Source organism: Kryptolebias marmoratus, linkage group LG13 (genome assembly GCF_001649575.2).
Source record: "Kryptolebias marmoratus isolate JLee-2015 linkage group LG13, ASM164957v2, whole genome shotgun sequence".
NCBI classification, from domain to species: domain Eukaryota; kingdom Metazoa; phylum Chordata; class Actinopteri; order Cyprinodontiformes; family Rivulidae; genus Kryptolebias; species Kryptolebias marmoratus.
In genome coordinates, this window is record NC_051442.1 from 1672919 (window position 1) to 1678541 (window position 5623).

Sequence of the window (5623 nt, forward strand, 5' to 3'; positions counted from 1 at the left end):
AAATAACCCCTTTTTTTTTTTTTTTTTTTTAATGGTACAGGATCTAGGTGTGGCCAAAAGTTTGCCACACAGCGCAACTTATTGCTAAAGTCGCATTAAATAAGGGGGAGTTTAAGCATCTTTTCGCTCCCGGTACGTGACGTACTTCCGGCCGAAACTCAACACGAGGGCGGGGCTTAGCTCCGGCAGGAGTTAAAATCAAACACAAACAAATAAAATTAGACATTCTGTTATAAAATTACAAACAAATATAATTTTTAAAAAACTCAACAACTTCTATCCAAACAGATACTTCATGTAAAAACGAGATCTGGGCAACAATAAAAACAAACAAACTCTGAAATTATCTTTTTCTACCAATGCTAAACACCCCAAAACACATTTAATACTCAGTAAATGATTAATAATACTCAGTAAATGATTAAACTATTAATGTTTAAAGAATATATAAAATATTTAAATAAATAAAGTAAAGTTAATCTGGATACGAAGCAAATTAAAGCTGGATTATTTTTTTATTTTTTATTCTCATGACTTCAGAAGAGAGGACTCATGTATGTGTTGAGGACAACTCTCAGCTACTACCATAAAACATTTCTGTGTTGGGTAATAACGACCAGCCATGGCGGCCATCTTGAATCAGGTCCACCTTCAGTCCTGCAGGTTCAGAAACGTTCGAACGCAGACGCAGGCAGAAACATTATCGTCCACCTTTCGATGGTGGGTGATAACATTCTGTTGGACTGAACCGGGTCTCGGGACAGAACCGGGTTATTTTAATGTTTTAGCAAACTTATCTCCCCTCTGAGCTCCGTCTCGATATCGCCCGCTGAGGTCAAGGATGGGCGATGATGTTTGGAAACACAAAAATGTCTCCAACTCAGCCAGTTTTACGGATAACGAGCTGAAACCCAGTGTGGTAGTAGCTGGGAGTGGTCCACAACACACGCTCTGAGGGCGAGCGGATCACGTGAGATGGCGTCACAGTCGAGACTGGACCAATATGGCGTCAACGGCGGGAGATAAGCATTCTTGTTCTTTCCTGTGAGAACGAGTCTCATCTTAACTGTAAAAATAAAGGTTAAATTAATAAAAGGCTTTAATTTAAAGACTAATTCACTATAAAGTGTGTTTGTTAGTAACAGGTTGATAAAAATGCAGATTTAAATCGTCAAATCTGTCGAGGTGAAGACAAAAAGACGACAGCAGATGAAAAATGTGAACAAGCTGGAAATCTGCTGAAATCTGTGCCTCAGTTTATTAAATAAAGGCTTTCAGATACACTCAGGGGTGTTTTTACTTTATTTGGAATCATGCAGTGATTTTCTAAGTCAGTATGAAGTATTGAAGAGGAATCCAGGATAAATAGAGTGAAAAGATATTTTTAAATGTTTGGTCTGATTTATAAAAAAATGATCCTACAGTGTTTGCATAAAGTGTCATCCTAAATTTATAATACAGAATGTCTGCATTCAAAAGCTTAATTATAAATTAATTATTCCTGCTTAAAACTCTAAAATTTAATCTTTATTTTCCAAATAAAACCAACATTAATGTCAGCACAGGGAAATGCTGCCGCCCTGTGGCCATTTATGGTAGTACATGCAAAATCCCATGCAAAACTTTTATTTTACATAAATAAAAAACATCTTCTAAGGGGCCATTTTAACTGTATATAAGGTCAGTTTTATTTATCCTAAATAAGAAGGTTCAATTAATAAAGAGTTCATATTTCTAAAACGTTTAGAGTATATCATGATGTTTTATTTTACACCATCTTCTTGATGAATACACAGGATATTCAGCCAATCTCTGGATTAATTCTTTCATTCAGGCTGATTTAAAGGTTTAAGTGTATTTGTCAGATTTTTTTTGAAACTATAAAGATATTCTTTCTGCTGTCGGCTCGTTTTTCAGAATCTCAGCAACAAACTCGAAACACACAAAGTAAAAAGCTGGAAATGTCTGAAAAACGTCGCATTCTCCTCACCCTGACACACCATTAACTCAGAAAAACTGCTTTCACGTAGATAAAATCAGAAAATAGAACAACCACCAGTGACTGTCCAGGAGAGCAGTTTTTCACTGCAATAAAACAAAACTCATCTAGTATTGATGAATTTTACCTGCAGTACCATCTGTAACCACGAGGCGGCAGGTACTTTCACGTTTAAGGTGTGCCCCCTGGTGGTTACAGACAGAAATGCAGGGTAAATTTATCACTATTTAGATTCCTTTAAAACGACCAATAAAATAAAATAAAATAAAATAAAATAACAATAATATTAAGAGAAAGCAGGTTTATTTGAACAGCACATTTCAGCAACAGGGCAACTTGAAGTGCTTTACAGAAACTAATTGACAAAAGAACATTAAAATTACAGAAATATAAAAGTTTAAAATTACAGTTGCTTAAAGAAAAAAATCATGAAATTAAAAAGTAAAAGCAAGCTTAAAACGGCAAGTAGAATAAAAAAAAAAAACAACAGTTATTGTTGTTTATTGTATAACATTTATTTAAACATACAGTCGTTCAGTGTCCGCAGTACCAGCTGTGACCACGAGAGAGCAGCAGAGAGGAGGAGGCGCCTAGTGCGGTTACAATCTTTAATTATAAATTTGTTGATTGTATCTGCAGAGAGAATATAAATATTTATATTAGGATTATAAACTCATTCAACAGTTCAACCTTCATTTAATTAGGAAATAAATGCCCAGTTTCAGTTTTTATTACATTTTTACCTTAAATTTAAGTTATCGTCACTTCAACCTGCAGTACCAGTGGTGTCCGAGGCGGGGGACATCCTGGACAGGTCTCCAGTCCATCGCAGGGACACATAGAGACAAATGAGACAAACAACCATTCACACCTAGGGACAATTAGGAGTTACCAGTAAACCTAACATGCTTTAACAAACGTGTAAAATCAAATTAAATGAACCTCTGGTGGTTACAGCTGATACTGCAGTTTGCAGCGATCTTTACTGGAATCTTCTTTTTTTTCCAGCTGTTTCCTTTAACCTCGTCTTCCTCCATCTAACTCTGTCTTCTGCGTCCCCTGTCCTCACTCCATCTACCTCCATGTCCTCTCTAACTGCATCCATAAATGTCCTCTTTGTCTTTTTCCTGGACAGTGGAGTTTAAGTTATTGAAGTCCTGCACATTTGTGACTTCACTGTTCCACCTGCAATTTAAAAATTCACCTCTGCAGTACCAGCTGTGACGGCAGCACGAGACGCCGCCTCTTCTCTGCTGCTGTCTGGTGGTTACAGCTAGTACTGCAGACACAGAACATTTGTGCTTTAATATGTTATACAATAAACAACAATAACTGTTTTTTATCCTACCTGCCGATTTAAGGTTTTTTTTCTTTAAGCAACTGTAATTTTAAACTTTTATCTTTCTGTTATTTTGATGTTCTTTTGTGATTTTGTTTCTGTAAAGCACTTCGAGTTGCCCTGTTGCTGAAATGTGCTGTTCAAATAAAGCTACCTTGCCTTATTATTATTATTAATTTAATTCATTTTATTTTGAGGGTAAAAGCAGTGTTTCTGGGTTAAAGAAAATTCTAAATAATGATAAATTTACCCTGCATTTCCAGCTGTAACCACCAGGGAGCAGCACAGCTTAAACTTGACAGTACTCGGTGCTGCCGCCTGGTGGTCACAGCTGGTACTGCAGACACTGAACATTTGTATCTTTACATAATTGTTATACAATAAACAACAATAACTGATTTTTTTTTTTTTTTTTTTACCTACATAAAAATAAAACAGTCCAGTTTGAATAATGAGCTCAACGATTCCACTCAGAGGTTTAGGTGTAAATTAATAAAATAAAATAAAATCTGACAGCTGAATCAGATCATTACTCATTAATCTTTATTAATAAAAATGTAGCTTTTATATCCAGAGATATTATGAAGGATGAACCGATGAAAGCGTCTGTTTATGATCATAATTTATTCAGAAACAAGACATAAATGCAGCTCAGATCCTGAACAGGAGGCTTTATGTGAAGCCTTTCGGTAGTGCTGCTGTTTGAAGGGATCATTTTAAAGCTTTCACCCCTCGTCTTTTAACCTTTGCATTTGTTCTGCTTGCTTAAAATTTAATCCGCAATTAAAAAATTCACCTCTGCAGTACCAGCTGTGACCACAAGAGCACAAAGCGCCGCCTTCTCTCTGATGCCGTCTGGTGGTCACAGCTGGTACTACAGACACAGAACATTTGTGTTTTAACCCTCCTGTAGCCTTCGGGTCAAATTGACCCAAAGGTACAAGGGCTTTTCTTCCTCTCTTCAGTTACGAGGGTTTCAGGAGTGTTAATAAACATAGACATACATTTGTATGTTTACTGGTAACTCTTAATTGTCCCTAGGTGTGAATGGTTGTTTGTCTCATTTGTCTCTATGTGTCCCTGCGATGGACTGGAGACCTGTCCAGGATGTCCCCCGCCTCTCACACAGTGATGGCTGGAGACAGGCAGAAAGCGGCCATCTTAAAAAAGGTTAGCTTTAAAAAGTAATCAGTTGTAGATGTACAACCAATGATTATTTCCTGAAAGTTTCATTAAAATCCGTCCAATGGCTCATGAGATATTTTGCTAACAGACATACAGAGTTTAGGCCAAATAGTTATTGGCAGCATTTTAAAGAAAGATCTTATTTGATCAGTCAGCGCTCAAAATATGTGTTACGGATGACTCTCAGCTACTACCACACGAAACTTTAGGTTAATATGTGTGAAACTGACTGAATTATAAACATTTTTGTGTTTGCTAAGGTTGGTTAGGTGCGGCGGCCGTCTTGCACGGAGTTGACTCCAAACGTTAATCAGTTGTATATGTACATTCGGTGATCAATTTCTGAGAGTTTCATTAAAATTTGTCCAGTAAATCACGAGATATTTTGCTAACAGACTTTGCTTTTTATTAGAGCGTATTCACGCCGCAGTACCAGCGGTGGCCACCAGACGGCAGCATATGTTAACAGGCTGCCGCTGTGCTGCCCTCTGGCGGACACCACTGGTACTGCAGGTTGAAGTGAAGATAACTTAAATTTAAGGTAAAAATGTAATAAAAAACTGAAACTGGGCATTTATTTCCTAATTAAATGAAGGTTGAACTGTTAAATGAGTTTATAATCCTAATATAAACATTCATATTCTCTCTGCAGATACAATCAGCAAATTTATAATTAAAGATTATAACCTGAGGGGATTTATTGAGCTCAGTCACACTCACGGTTCAACTAGTTAAACTAGTTCCTGTTGCTGATGTGACTCCTGTTCAGATTTTAGCAGGATGGTGCACCGGGCCGCAGACTTTTAAACCTTTTCAAATCAGTTTTATTAACTTTATGAACTGTCGTCCAACAGGAACATTTAAAATGTGTCTATCACCTGTTTAAAGTCAACCCTGTTCGTCTGTTAGCAAAATATCTCATGAACTATTAGATGGATCCTAATGAAACTTTCAGGAAATAATCATTGGATGAACATCTGCAGCTGATTAACTTTTACAGCTAATACAATTCAAAATGGCCGCAGCAGCCAACTGACCTTAGAATAAACATAAATGGTTATAACTCAGTTGTTTTTACAAATATTGAGGTAAAGTTTGAT